Source organism: Lytechinus variegatus, chromosome 1 (genome assembly GCF_018143015.1).
Source record: "Lytechinus variegatus isolate NC3 chromosome 1, Lvar_3.0, whole genome shotgun sequence".
NCBI lineage: Eukaryota > Metazoa > Echinodermata > Echinoidea > Temnopleuroida > Toxopneustidae > Lytechinus > Lytechinus variegatus.
The window spans coordinates 76,354,642-76,371,062 of record NC_054740.1 but is presented as its reverse complement, the minus strand read 5'-3'; the positions used below and the strand labels follow the sequence as shown (position 1 = coordinate 76,371,062).

At 33.6% G+C, this 16,421-nt stretch overlaps 1 long non-coding RNA gene across 1 annotated transcript; it reads right to left on the bottom strand.

Moving 5' to 3' along the window:
• Window positions 1–216: 216 nt before the first annotated feature.
• Window positions 217–5,991, bottom strand: LOC121406552. Its single transcript, XR_005968825.1, has 2 exons — window positions 5,863–5,991; window positions 217–2,260 (listed from the first exon to the last, which is right to left on the bottom strand). It is a non-coding gene; the product is annotated as an uncharacterized LOC121406552 (long non-coding RNA).
• Window positions 5,992–16,421: the final 10,430 nt, after the last annotated feature.

Below are 16,421 nucleotides of genomic sequence, written 5' to 3'. Positions count from 1 at the left end.
TTTTTTTGCTTGCTAATTTTTTTTCGTGAACGAAATACCCTTCATTTTTGGTTAAAACTCGCTTTTTTTGGGGGGGGGGCATGTGAAATTTTTCATCAGGAAAAATGCCCCCTCCCTTGGAAAATCCCGGATCCGCCCCTGGTTGGCAGGGTATATATGTTTCATATTTTTGACCCACAACAGTTTATAGAAATAAATGATATGTAGAAATACATGTTGAATATTGTGATTTATTTTTCAAAATGCAGAAGAAACCTATTTTACAAGACATCGTTTCAAATATCAACAAGACGAAAGCGCTGTGATATTCACTCCATAGAACCATAAATAGACTCAGTATACGTCAAGACTGGTCAAAACACACAGAGGCCACAGTTAATGAACAAAAAATGGGGCCAATTTCCTAATGCAAACGTATCCTAATCAGAGCCAAATCAATCATGATAGTTAGATGGCCTGGGAAACACAACGTTATACATGTACGTGTCTCGTTGCCCTATCAAGAGAAAAGAACATCTGTAAAGTCCACGTGGGTTTCTTCCAAGTACTGTTATGACAATGCTTTGCATCATGTAATAAATATATTATTGAACAAGAGAAAAAGCAGAAGGCTCCTACGTCATCAGCTATTCGAAAAGATAATGTAGGCCGTCTTCGTTGAAACAAAATTGGAAATTGGGTCTAATCTATATCAATAACAACTGCTCATGTCGTAATTATTTCGTATATACCCAGATTACGATAAACAAAATTGAGCACAGATTGTTATTTCTAATTTTTAAATCGACTCCATATACGTAAACAGTTGACATAAATATGTATTGAAGGTGATTCTTGTCGTGAAACGATTTCTTTGAATTTCAATTTGGTAAATGATCACCCTATAATGAATTAACATAAAAAAGGGAAGGAAATATCAGAATATCACCTATTTTCTTTTAATGCAACAGGACCATTTCATTTCTATATGTAGTTCTCAACATTAACGTTATAGGTTTTTCTCATGCATCTAGAAATACTGCAATAATTAGCAATTATTTGTTTATACATACACATGACAGAGAGGAATGATGTCCTATTTTTTCATCAAATTCTAAGACATGAATGTCAATGATATGTACACGTTATCTCACAAACAATTCGATAAAATGTCCTTGAAATACTTTTTCCTGACTTACACATATACATTATGTACCCAAAATAAAGCATCTGATTAAATTGAAATGAATTTTATGATATATTCTATCTCTATTAACACATTTCGTATCTTCACCTTCCGTAGGCTTTTATGACAAGAAATTAACATTTTCTATTCTATAGTGCATATATCAGGATGCGATACATGCACTATCGAACGAGACTATAAGCATAAACTTACATTACATCGAACCTCAAAGCAAAACGATGGTCTGAAAGCATAATATTTACATACATCAACTTCTTTTTTAAAAGAAACGTGCAAGCAAACCAAAAAAAATATTCATGTTACGTAACAACATGTATCAACATTCCGTACTTTTTCCATCTCAATTTCCAATACAGAAAACGTTTCAAACGTTATCCCACTCTAATATATGTCTAGCTATAGTTCAACAACAAGGCCATTCCATTTAACCCAATAAATAAACTATCGCTATTCAAACTTCAGGAACCCGCAAACAATCATTAAAAGATTATATCGGGGTTTTCCTGATGACAAACCCAGCCTGTTTTATACAACACAACATTCTTTTCCATAAACCTATGAAAGTTGTGATATCATACAATTTCTGTAGATTTGAATTACACAAGCACCTGATTGATAGATAGTATTGCCGTTAAAACAATCTTTTATTTCTTTTCTGCGAAAATAAGACTTCCCTAGGCAATGACGTAAGCAAACTAATTAACATAAGCATTACGAAAATGATTTTTATTCACTTGATGTTCAGGCATGTTAAAAACCAGCTTTCCCGTGGAGTGTTATCGAGTTAAAAGTTTAATATCTCTCATATTAAATTCCCAACGCATTCAGTTACGCCGTGCCTGGTCCTGAATGTAATAAATAATGATAATTTGTATTTTACTACGTACAATTATTTCAATATACACCACGAAAAGTCTGGTTTCATAAACAATACGGGTTTCTTACAATATCGGGGCGTCTTCGGAGAGCTTATAATGGACGGGAGGGGGACGTATCGAAGGTACATAACAAAAATCTATGAGGGAATAAGCCGGTATTACGGTATTTGGCCTCTGGTCCACGGTAATCCATTATCTGCAGAAAAAAAGAAGAATATGAGGAACCAGTTTAAAACATCAAGTTATTCTGGATGACATTGAAGCTAAAGCTATATTTTAAAGAGGGTTCAGGACTCATTTGTTTCTAGATTAAAGTTTGGCTAACATCAGTAAAGTGACCAAAAATAAGGTAAGTATTGCAGGCATTTGCATGACATAGCGCTTAAAATCTGCACGTACATCCAATATGCCATCATGGCTATTCAAGTGCAGTCATTGATGATATAAATAACCAATATCAATTATTGAATATTGCTCAATATAAGTGGCAAAAAATCATGCATGAACAAAGTTTTCCGTATGAATAACCAAGCAGCCTTCTCAATGTAATTCAAACTATATACGTTTAATGATATATAACTAAAAGATAATACAGTGTTCATTAATCTAACAGACAGGGACACGTTTTGACCTTGGATTTCTTTCAATGGTGTCGTAATCATTTCTATTTGTAATGATCAGGGGATCGTTTCATGAAAGGAATTGTCGGACGTTTTATCTGACAAGTCCCATTTTTATCCGAAAGTAACCGTAGGAACAGTGCCTCTCAGCAACAACTTGTCGGATGAAAATATTGATTAAACACCCCAGGTGTTCATTGAATATTAATACTTATATTGCGAATAGTAAACACAAAACGGCGTCATAATTGCAAACGCTTTCTAAACCTTTACATACAGGTACACTCAAAACAACATTTTTGTAGTGCGCAATCTCAGACTTCCTTTCTTTGGATTGTTTTTGCTTAAAAAATACTTTTCAAAGAAAAACCAGAATCCTTTGTTCGGGGGGGGGGAGGACAATAGTATTTGATCAAAATACACTGGTGGAAATTTAAGGGGGGCTAAATAATAACTTCTCATGAGCGTCAATATCAATATAATTACTTATAAGAGTTCCAAAGCTATAAACGTGACTGCCGAAGGGCATCGTTCTTCAGTGTCACCAATATTAACTTTCAGAATATAAAACAATTACACCTATCCTTTAAATAGTTTTTGTTTTCTATAAATTTACCGTAATAATTTTCAGAGTGGGCGATGCGAGCAACCTTCTGCCGCAATAACCGTCCCATTAAGAAAAGCAAATTTGCCGTATATTTTAATGCTGGGATGAATTCAAAATGAATGCTGTGAAGTATCAGTGTCATTTTCAGTCGCATCTATTGGCACCGTAGCCGCCGGAAAGGAAACATGACTTGGTTTATTAATTTGCACGATTACCAATTTTACATTTAGTCAGCATGCATGACTCAATTCAAGGCCAGCTGATCAAAATTTTTAGGTTAAAGTATTCTAACAAATTAATTGTCAATATTATTTCCTTTGTATGATCGTTAGTATTTAAACAAAGCAACTATATACTAGTAATTGTTAAATCATTGGTAAAATGATACCTATTATAGCAGGAAATTGGACTATTAATTGAATTGCCTCGGGTGGAAAATCGCTACTTAATAACTATCATTGATTGAGAATAGAGAATATGCACATTTTACTATCGGAAAGTATGATCTACCTAGCATTTCTGTGATAAGATAATGATAAATTCAATGCCGTTAAACTAATATCTATTCCAATGGAATATGGGAAATATAAATTTAGAGAACCTAATCTCAAGGCACCAATTGTATGTTACTCCTCTACGTAAAATAACTTTTTCCTTCAAACGATAATCATGATAATGATGATAATTATTCATTAATGTGGAAAATACAAATCCTGAATGACACAGTAACTTTTTCTCATTTAAGAACTTATTAAAATAGTTTCTAAATTGATTGTACTGTACTATCATTATCACCATCATCATCATCATAAGTAGTACAATCTCTATATTCATCATCATAGTCATTATCTTTGTTGATATTGCCATAGATGTATAGATTATGAGTCCCTTTCAATGGGTGAAATCGAAGTTGTCATCACAACAAAGAATTATCGATCGTTTCCAACCGTAAACGTATACTCCCTGAAATGTAAATATAGTGTCAAATTGTTCTGTAGATTGTCTACTTTTGGGGACATTAATGAGAGTATTGTGTTCGAATATCCCTTTTTTCATTAAATCGCCGATTACAGAAGTGTACTTTTTCTGACTCTGTTCATAGATGTTCAGAGTCAATGTTTATAGACAGGCCCTGTAATATAATGTGTACTTTCCGTTTTGAACGACTAATGCTAAGGCATTATTTGTAGTGTTCTGTGTCTGATACCAAAATGTTCAAAGGTTCATGATTTTTTTCTTTCGTAAATTCATCTGACATTGTCTAAACTAGTATGTGATAGGTAACTCTAAACCGTCATTCCATCTCAGTTCATGTTCATCCTACCATTATGATACCTAATATCTCATGTCTTGTATGTGTCAATTCGTTTAAAGAAATAGAAGAGTTCAAATCGAAAGCGCACTTCGTTGAATTGACATACGGCATATGCATGAAAAGACAACGTTTGAAACTTACAGTTATCCAACAAAATAAAAATGTAATAAGTAAGAAAAAATTTGATACGTAAGTATAATAGGGAAAAACGTCTATACATAAAAGTACGTTTCCCCTTATCATTATTTTTTTTACTGCCTTTGATAGTAAGATCCAATCCGAATCCTGCATTGGGACTTTGCTTTTTATTATGTTACATAGGTACCTCTAATGTGTACATGCTGAAATTGTATTGAACTGAACTCTATTTTTATTTTACATCTTTTTCATTGCGAGACAGCACCCGAAATGTTGTTGCTAATGTAAGATGTTTGGGTCCCTAATGGCAATTTTAAAGTCATAAACAAGTGATTGGTTAACGCTACACCTTTTTTGAACAACCATAACAATACAAAATGGTATTCTGGCCTGAAATTGATATCAATGAAAATAATACGTGATTAAGAAATCAAAATATTAAAAGTCTGACCGAAATCGAAATCTTTATTCGAATCATAAATCATTTAATTTTGTATTAAAACAACCTTTCTTGTAAAACATGATGATCTTACTTATTTAATCCTTTTGATGTCTTTTCGGAGAAGAAAAATACTTTCGCAAGATCACTCTGATATTGAAAGATGTCATGTAGTCCATAAAACTGTTTTATCCTATTTTTATTGAACTTTGTGGGGTTTTCTATGTTGAATGTAATTTTAAGGGGAAGTTCACCCTAAAAGAAAGCCTGTTTGAATAAAAGAATAAAATTATAGAAAAATATTGGTAAAGGTTTGAAGAAAATCCATCAAATGATAAAAGAATTATGTAATATGAATTATTTACATTTTTAAGTCATGACGTCATATGTTCGCAGCTGCTCCTTTATGATGTAAGATCAACTTTTTTTTAGTTAAACAAGGTGAATTAAAATTCTTATTATTGAAGGGGGTATGAAATTATATATCCATCAGACAAATAAAATCACTTTATATTTTTCCATAAAATAACATTAAAAAAACTTATATCACGTGGCAAATGGAGGAACTGTTCGTATCTGACGTCCCAAAGTTAACACTTAAAAACATAATTTCGTTATTTTTTGACAGAATTTTCATCATACTTTCGCCACTTTTTTGCTATATTAAGTAGATCCATACCTCTTTGAAGTGCTTTTAAGATGTCTGAAAGCTCCAAGTTGTTACTCCGTACTAATTGTTCCAACTTTCTTCGATTTCTGCTGTGTCTGTCAAGAACAACGGTTTGAAAAAAAAAATGAATGACCTTCTTTGAGACACAATGAGTTGAATTAATGATGAGAATTGCTGTTCGGCCCTTCGGCCACATTGTGGTTGTGGGAACCACTCACGCAGGCACTTCTGTACAATAAGAACAGGGGTTTAAAATATTAAAATAATGTAAATTTTTTGTGGTGGAGAAGGGTTTTCTCCTGTTTAGAGAATAACATTAAATGTATTTTCCAGCAATATAAAGTGAATGAAGTCGAAGATATTTGACATTTTCTTTTTCTTTTGCTGTAGAGAGAAAATATAGAAACACCATCAATCACTGTGAAAAATAAACAACTCATAGATTAACATGGCTATATAATTATTTCTAGTAGGTATCACTGTCATTTTTAAATACATCATAACACATTCTTAACCCAAATTGATTCAGAGTTTCAGACAAGTTGATTAAAGAGTCGTTTTGGTGCAATTATTAGTATACAAAATGATACACGTCATGAAGGTCATTAGTAAAAATTACTCGCATTTACGAGATACTTTTGTAACAGAAACAGACACATCCAAGACATTAGCCGAGGATTTTTTTGTCTATTTCAAAGGTAACGAGTATGTGGAATTATTTTAATGCCCAAGCAAAGTTGTGTCTATCATGACATCAGATAGTGATGTGGTCCCTTCTTACCTTATATTCAAATTGAAAAATGTCAACAAAAATATCGTAAAAAAAGGATTCATCATGAACAAAGCAAAAAATTAGTTTAAATATGTTTAATGAAAAATGGTTGAATGCATACACTGGAATCTTTCGGTATATATATCTATGTCTTCTGGAACCAGCCTACAAATTGACGTTTTGGGTTATCATATTGCTCGCTTCATAATATCCCCTTTTGATAGACCTTTTACAAAAATGGAATGCTGCATATAGATTCCGCCCATAAAATTTGTTTTCGCAATCTTACACAAAAGGAACTCCATATCTATGATGTGTAATGCACAGAATACATTATTGACTCTTCATTTTCAAGACGTCAATACTTATTCATAATTCATGGTTGGTCTTCCGCTAAAAATTCCAATGGATCATTGGACTCATTGATTTCATTTTTCCCACTTAGTTCTTCGACCCCGCATTTTATTTTGCTAGTTGCAATTCCATTTTGCTATATTCTCCTATATCCTTTCTATTTCTATTGTATTTATTCTTTTTTGTTTATTTCTCGTTCAACAAAAAAAGATCGATATTCATACGGCGACTTACTCATCATGCATGCGTCGCTTTACTTTTTTGTTTATATTTTGACCGCAGTTACAGAGTTGTAAGAATATTTTAACAGTGATGTTAAAAGCCTTTAGGTTCTGGGATAATATTACCCCAATATTCTTTCCTACCGAGAGGCGGATCAAAACTGAAATGGTGACACTGTATTATTCACCGATAAATAGAGGTTGCCCCCCTTCAAAATAAATGAATTAATTAATCAATAATACAGGATACTAAAGCTTAGCTGTTTAATGTTAAGGTTCCCTGGCGTTCGTTAAAGCTAGATATTAATTGGAAGTGAAACATTGAAGACTTTTTAAGGTACAGTATGCTGATTTTTTTTCTCATGTTTTAGTTGCACAGTCCAGCTAAAATCATGTGTTGATTTTTAACAGAATCATATTTCTAGCTTCTTTTGATAGAGAAATGTGATTTTCAGAAGAATCCCGCATTTCGAAAGAAATTAAAGATGAAAGATTCTGTGTGTAAGTCAAGACTCTGCAAATATTTGGTTTCTATTTGAAAAGAAATGATGTATTGAAAGGCAGGTAATATGTGTGAGTGATTTTGATATCGTATTCACAATATGACGTAGAAATATAAGTACTCTTTCAGTTTCCATGTAATCAGAGACAAGATCCGTTGATGAAGAAAATCCGTAATGAAAAGGATACCAAAAGAAATGGAAGGGGAACTGGTTTGAGCGAAGGAGAAGAGAGGAGAAGGACGACTAAAGGAAAAAAAATATATGAGAATCCAAACAGTTTATTGACAATGAAATTCAGAGCTATGTCATCTAAATTCTCTGTTCATGTTGAAAATTGCGCGAAGAATAATAATGAAGGCTTTTACAATGCGGGCTGTTTACAGAAGTGGTCGAGCGAACTATTACCGTAAATAAGCCATCCATGCTGCAAATATCACGAACTCCGTAGAATTTACACTATCGGCTGGCCATATTGGGGAATTTTCCATTTGACATGGCACAATTTATGACATGAATACCTCTCTGGGCTGGATAATGTTACCTTTTAAGTGGTGCTTTATGAAGGGTAAGGCGCTGTGAGGTAGCCTTGGATCAAAGACGATAGCACTTTTATTCCCCCGAATACGTGTAGACGTGTATTATTCAAGAGAAGACAAGACACAAAGTGTTCATGCTATACAGCTCGACATTCCCACAAAGGAAAGTATTTGCTGAACGTAAAAGACAATAAACAAGCAACTATTCATTCCATGCTTAGAATTATCTACCGATAGAAGCAGACCTTGCTTCCAGAATATTTACAAAGGTAAAAAGGGACCACTGACCTTTTACAATCTTTAAACAGGTGTTCATATTGTTCTCAAAGTAGAAAAAGGATGTAGATGCCGCGTTTTCTTTGCTTATTTTAAGAATGGATGTCCCTTCTTGTAAGCACAGTCAAGAATACAACCGAATCGTCAGGTTTCATGCAATTTTTAACACAGCCCGGAGCAAGAATCGCTTAATCGTACGCAGCAAGGGAAACAGATGGAATTGATAAAAGGATTATACGACTTCAGATATGGGTTAAGAGGATGAAAGGAAGAAAAATGTTCCCTAGAGTCACGTGACCCGAAAATCTTAAGCGTCTCATCAAAATTCATATTTCTGGGTATGGGAATAGGTCTGTATTTCATGATCGAATACCGATAAGAAAGAGATTATCACTGCACTGAAAGAGATATAAATTTCGACACAGATGAGAACAGGTAAGTGGATAACGGACATCGTGACGGAGCCTTTAATGGATTCAATATGAGTATCTCACTGCAAAAGTCTTTATCCCTTGTCGTTTTGTGATAAATGTTAGCAGTTTATGAATTGAAATTATTACAATTATTTAATAATAATAATAATGGTGGCTACTTATATAGCGCACAGGTCCACCTTTCGGTGCTCATGGCGCTTTAAAAGGCACTGCTATTATTATTACCATTTCCATTATTGATTTACTTATTATGATAACAAGTATCATCATTATAATTGTTATTATATTACTCTTAATATTGTTATAATAACTATTATCATTATTGACACCAACACCATCATCATCATTATCCTCATCTTTGCAGTATTCATAATTTACCTATTTGCTTTTATTAAAGACCTACTATTAATTTTGTTATCTGAATCATATTTAAAGAGCATTGAAATTATTCCAAGCAGGAGCAGCAGGCGTATGCAGGAGTACAGGGCTGGGATAGGATTTACCCCCAGTATAAGCCATAAACTCAGCATATGACGGTGTCGGTTTTACAACCTATTTCCGATGGAGACAGATCTCAGCCAGTAAATGAGCGAAAGTGACGGATTCGTATTGGTATACAATATTATTAATATCCGGTCATATATTAATCAGAATTATACATCTAACCACGTAACGCAAAAGAAAAAGTGCTCAAAGTCGTTGGACAATTGGACAGTTTGTTTAATAAAGTACTAAACCCAGAAGGTCTCAGAGAAAACAGGGAATTGAAAGTCGAAACCACCCGAACAGTACCTTGATTTGAATAAGAAGAAATAGACACAAAATATGATCAATTCCTATTTTTGTGCATATTTCTTTGTATTCCATTCCAGCAATATGTTGAAATTTGAATAATTAAAAAAACTCAAGAAAGCATTACATAATATAGAAAACCTCATCAAAATCGAATATAAGATCAAAAGAAGAAAGCCAAGAGATTTTCAAGTTTCACTTAATATTCTGATTAAAAAAATATAAAACACGGGGGGTATAGAAAAGCGCTTAAGATGACAGGGGGAGTACAATATATATATTTGTCTGACAGCCGTTTGGTCACTATTTGAAGAGAAAATATGCGAATATAGAGTTGGATGTGTGTGCGAGTGGGTGTGTATGCATGGGAAAGGGGAGAAGGATAGGGGGATTAAAAAGTGACAAGGGAAAAAGAAAAAAAAAGAAGACGAAACAGAAAGAGAGAGCTGGAATAAGAATTAACCCTACCCGAAAAACTAATATCGGAAATTAAACTGCTTGATTAATCGCCACTTTCTTGCCTCCCGGGCCGGACTCTGACAGAATGACTTCAGGAAACATTTTTATAAGGTGATAGGTATGATTTTACTCTCTAGGTGCTTCAACAGGGTGGTATAATGGCGCTAGCAAAGCACATATACATCCCGGGACTCAAGACCTCTTCCATTACGGAGAGTACTTTCTGGTAATGACCCTATTATTTTCCATCACAGCCAGATAATTATGTGAAAGATCAACACAATTTTAACTCGGGTAAACAGAATGACTAAACGTGATCATGAAAATTAAAGTTCGGTGCTCGAATGCATGAAGTATCATTTCAGTTACAGTCAAATTACGAATAAGAGGACAAACAAACCAAAAAACCAATGCAACTATTGTATATCGACTGAATGTATTGTAATATACCACACAATGACGAAACTGTTCATTTTTACAACCTTTCTTTTCTCAAATTGTGAAGAGAAACAAAGTATGTTGTTCACATATTTTCAAATTAATTATATCTTGTGTTCGTTTAGTCCTTGTAAATCAATGACGCATAGTCCCCGGAGATTCTTTCACCAAAAATATTTTTCTATCTGTTTCTCACATATCATTTTCCACCATTTCTGAATATCATGTTCATACATTTAACAGAAACGACTTTTGATATTTACTACATTTAATACAGAGAATATTCTGGTGAAAAGGGATCATTTTGGTCTGCTTTTTTTTTGTTCCCTTAAGGTTGATGCCATTGTTCTTCGTTCTTTTTTATTCCGCTCTTAGGGTTAGAAAATTACCCTGAATTGTCTTCACTATCATTTTCATTTTGTCTGATGTGGCTGAATGTCTATCTACTTTTAGACCTATTCCAGACCACAAATCATTGTAAAAATAAAGAACCTCGACACCAGACGTCACAATCCACATTGACATAATTAAATATGTTTCTATAAATAGATCCACGCCAAATTTCAAGCCGTCATTATGCTTTAGCATTGACATTGACACTAAATTAGTGGCGAGAGCAATAAAACAATGAAATCATCGTTTATTGCCTTTATGTCCTTAACCTTAGGGCTACTCCCTTTCTATATCTAGAATGTGATAAACTTAATTATTGAAAACTATAATTTATCGCTAATTAATCTGCTGCCTATGGAATGAAATAGTCAAGGACTGCTCTAAATGAAATCACGGAATGGTTTCATCAAGAAGGTGCATACAAAAAATACTAAGAGAAAGCGATAGTGACAAAGGAAAACATCCGTACTCGTCGTAGTGAGATCAATAATCGTGGTATTCCTTACAAATGATAAGCAATATTCTCATCCAAAACAACACTTGACAGAAAGGTTGATTCAGAAAATAAATAAGCCCGTACCAACAACTTCAAATGGATGCTTGATTTTAAACAAAAACATCAGTAGGCCTATACTCTGATAGCTTAAACTAATTTTGCATTGACGATACAAGTCACAAGAAAATATTGTTTAGAAATTACGGTATATAATAATAAAATAATAAAAAATAACAAATTAATATCCAGAAATGGGTACTACTTTCTGAATGCAAACGAGCTAATCTGGTCCCAATCACACTCAGAGTGAGACAAGGGCCGGCTATTTTGAGTGGGATTTGCATCTTTTGAGTGCATGATAACTCCTTCTAGAGTGAACTGTGCATAAATTTACAGTTTTACTCAAGAAGGAGCGATTATTCACTCTTTAAAGATATAAATCCCACTCGAAAATGACCGATCCTCGTCTTAATCTGAGAGAAGTGTGATTAACGACCTAATATAGTTCTTTTGTATTTCAGGTGTACTGATCATCTGAAAGCTTATGCACAGTCGTAGCTACACTGCTAACCAAAAGAGTGACAATTGAAATCTTTTGTAGCGGCACATCACATTCGTAAAATTTTCAAGGCCTCCCCGAGACATTTGAATGGATCTATTCCACTCGAAGGAAAACAACCCCCCGTAATTTCATTATAGTCTCATGACCATGGTCAGAGTCAATTTGCAAATAAAAAAGAGGAATCCCAACAAGGAGGCTGGATGACTTGCCAACTTCGAATCTTGTTTGAAGTATTACGGCACAGAGGTTACCATCACAGAACAAGTATCATGGTTAGGTTTGATTTCACTTGGTGATATCAGCATCAAAGTAGTTAGAATAAGAACCTATGGTATACGCCTGATTTTTAGGGGTACGAGGTCATATTCTGATTAAATGTATTAGAGAAAAATATGTGGTTATGCTAATTTAAACAGGATTCCGGTTGTACTTGCCCCCCTTATAAAGCCTGTTAAAAGTTAGTAATTGAGTGTGAGTGAAGGCTCTTTTCTTTGTTTTTTGAGAGAGAGATAGAAAAGGTGTTCAACTTTGAATTATAAGTACTTTGTTTTTGCTAGCCTAACCTACTTTCTGCCCCTATTCTAAAATTCTAACCCGGCCTGGCAATATCGAGGACACCTCTCAAATTACAATGGCAATTTACTTATCCTTGACGCTCCACCAATGGAAAGAATATTATTAGCCAATTATTAGCTAATAAATATCCTCAATCACCCGACAATGACATATTTGTTTTTGCTATGATGAATGTACATTTGACTATGTGCGTGGATTAAATTCATATCGTTTATTTCAAGTATGTGTAATGGTGGTCATAGTAGGACACTGTGAACATATATACTGTATATAAAAAAACCCGAATAATTCAAGACATGGTAATGGAAACTTTGGCCAATAATCTATAATAACTATAGCAAAATGCTAAATGAAAATGTGATGACAATTCTTTCTTCTATATTTGGTGAGAATTTGAACAATAAGCGTCAAAAGATAAATCACCAGATACCCACCTTTTACACAAACTACGTGATCAACTGGTACATTAATCGAGGTACTGTTACAAGGCTTTCTGTTATTGATACATTTTTGTCTACACTAAAATCAGAATAGTTGGGGCTTAAACAATTGCCTGTATGTTAAAAAATGAATGTAAGAAGAAATCAATACATGGATTTTGACGGACGTCGTTGTGGGAATTCATCGTTTGGATAGTCACGTGTTATTGATGTATAATTTGGCATATTCTGAAGTCACAAAGAAATATAATGTGATTTTTTGATATGTCAGCCACTAAACATAACAATGCCTGCTTCGAATTAATATGGGAATGACAGCTATTGTATATATTTCTTTAAAAATAATTTCCTGCTTATAAATCATTTAGGATCTTCCTGAAAAGGTGCCATATACATTTTTATGAAATGCAAAACGCAAATTACTCTCAGATTAATTTTTTACTCTCAAAACATTCGATTATTGCAGGTACATTTTTCAGATTTATAATAAATTGTTCCAAAAGATCAAAGACAGAGAATGATAGTAACCCTCAATTGATTAATTAATCAATTTATCTCACTACTCCATCTCATCTACGGTAGATGTGAACTCCTCCTCAATGTGGAAGTACGATTAGTACTCCCTAATTTATTATAGAATCAAGAAAACATAACATTTTTACTAGATGTTGTTGCATGTGCCCAAAATCTAGCTACATGCGAGAATGTATAAACTGATTGAGAAATCCGTATTTCGAGACGCGCGATAGATCACTCCCTTTGGATGATGACGTTAAATTAAGGTCGATTCCTGGACCAAGGTATTTTCTAATTCAATAAAGGAGTGTAGAAACTTAATCAAAATTAAAAAGTTTTAAAAAATAAAAAATCCGTTGTACGCCAGCTTTTTACTGACTTCGCGTTTCATAATATCTTTCGAAGATATGAACCTATTATGAAATTTAATTTGTAGTAATATATTTCGAGTGAAGGTAACAGAATTATGTTATCTACGAATACCATAACGTAAGGTTATAAGATATACGTGTTGCTTTGGTATTGATTTGAAGGTCTTTTCCCACACATTTACCCCACAACGCACCCTCCCACGCACAAAACCGGGAGGTAAAATCCCTTTTTTCTCTCTGTTTTACCTATAGTAATAATAATAATGGTTCTTATTAGCATTAAAACATTCTTGGCAGGCAAGGGCTGAATTAAAAATGTTTAACAAGGTAAAAAATCACATTTTACAGAAAAGCATACAATATGTATATATATATATATATATATGTATATATATAGGTAAGCAAGTGAGTAGTGATTTACTGCAATATCTAATAGTGCTCGACTGTGTAGGAGCTGAGTATAAATAATTTATTGGTTGATCGCTGATGATCCTTCGGGTGAAACAGTCTGTACGACCAGCTTAAGTTAAGCATCCAGCCAATAAATTATTTATATATATATACATATACAATATATATATATATATATATATACATGTATATATTATAATGTCTGTACGAAACTGCAGTTACTAAGATAAAAGAGACAAAGAGGTAATGGATTGCAGTTCCAGTCAAGTTTATTTTCCAAGAATACTTGGAAATAAATTTTTGGAACTGCATTACCTCTTGGCTCTTCAACAGTATATATACATAAATATACATATATAGCAAACATGGTTAATTAATATACACAAAAAAGGGGCGAACTCCATCCAACCTTGCTAAGATAACATGGAAAAATAAATATTTGATTGGCGGTACGGTATAAAGATGCAAAAGCTGCTTTGCAAAGCTAAGTGGAGCACTAAGCAATAATAAAAAGTATGGAACATGGATAGAAACTTTAATCTAAACTCAAAACGTAATATAAAAATGTCCCAGTCGACCCCAGCAACAGGCTGATCCGAATGAATAGAGAAAATAGAAACAAGCATAACGTTGGATATCGCAGCGGTTCCCACTCTATCCATTGAAATCAACCTGCAAGGGCGCACTTGGGCTAAAATAAGAGGAAGGAAAGACATGGAGAACAGAAGAACAGAGTGGATGTAATGCAAAAAAAAAATAAAAATAGAAGAGTGGTAGAGGAATTCAAAGAAATCACTTAGCTCGAAGGAAAACATTCTAACAGCATATATTTCGAACCACTGTATTTCGAATACATGATTCGAAATCAACCTATTATTTCGAATCCTCTTCCAATTATGCAAAGCTCTTGGTTTTTTCTAACCACGGAGTTTTCAGGGTCGAGCGGATGACACTTCCAAGATGTCTTGAATTGATGGTTTCCAGTATTGGAGTCAGCGAGATGAATTGAATTATATTCATGTAACTGGAAATCTCTTTTTATTCTCGTGATTTAGTGAGGTTTTGTGTGAACGTCGATCAAGAGTTAAGAATTGAACATGAAGAGTGCCTTTAATTAAATTTTTAGTGTGTGACGTAGTTATGAATCTCGATGGAAAATTTGATTTTACCTGCCCCAGCACAACTTTTTAAATCGGCCTTCGGAATTTTGGGTGCATATTATTTTGAGAGTTCTCATAGAAGGTTGTAGATTACATGTTTTGTGCATTTCATATTTGGCGGGAAATATTTGATTTTACCATTCAGTATTATTCGCCGTCATCGTTACTTGTTTCAAAAAGCCATTTTGACCCATTTTGTACTATTTTGTGAGACGTGCGATAGACGAATACGGTAAAGAGTGATTATCATTTATTCCACTTTCGAAAAGAAAATGATTTGTTGTCGGGGCATTTATCAAGACAGCCGTTTTAAGGGTAAGGCATTAGAAATGCAATAGCCAGAAAATCATTTTATTTCGATCGTCCTAAAATTGATCCTTTAGACCTTCTCATAAATTATCTTCAATCAACTATTAACCTCATCAAAGTGCAATTTTTATGGACAGTTTGTTATAATGTAGAGGAGGTCGATATTGACGTCTTCAATAATAGATAAATGATAGGTGATCGTGGAAGTCAGAGGTCCTTATAGGGCAATGGTAATTACTAATGCATGGTCGTTTATCAGGCATGATGTATACAAATACTAATCAATGGTCAAAAGCAGACATTATGTGATATTGATTCAATCCTTTAGTCTGCACTGATTATTCCTTTCTATTCGCTTTTCTTAAGAGTATAAAGCGTGATAAATTGAACCGTAAGTAGGCCTATTTGACCCCTATAAAGATACATTTAAGTAGGTAGATTGAACGATACAATAATAATGAAGATAAATAAACCTTAAAGCAAACAAATAAATAGAATCAAACTTTGACATCTATAAAGGATACAGCCTTTGAAGATGATACTAAATTT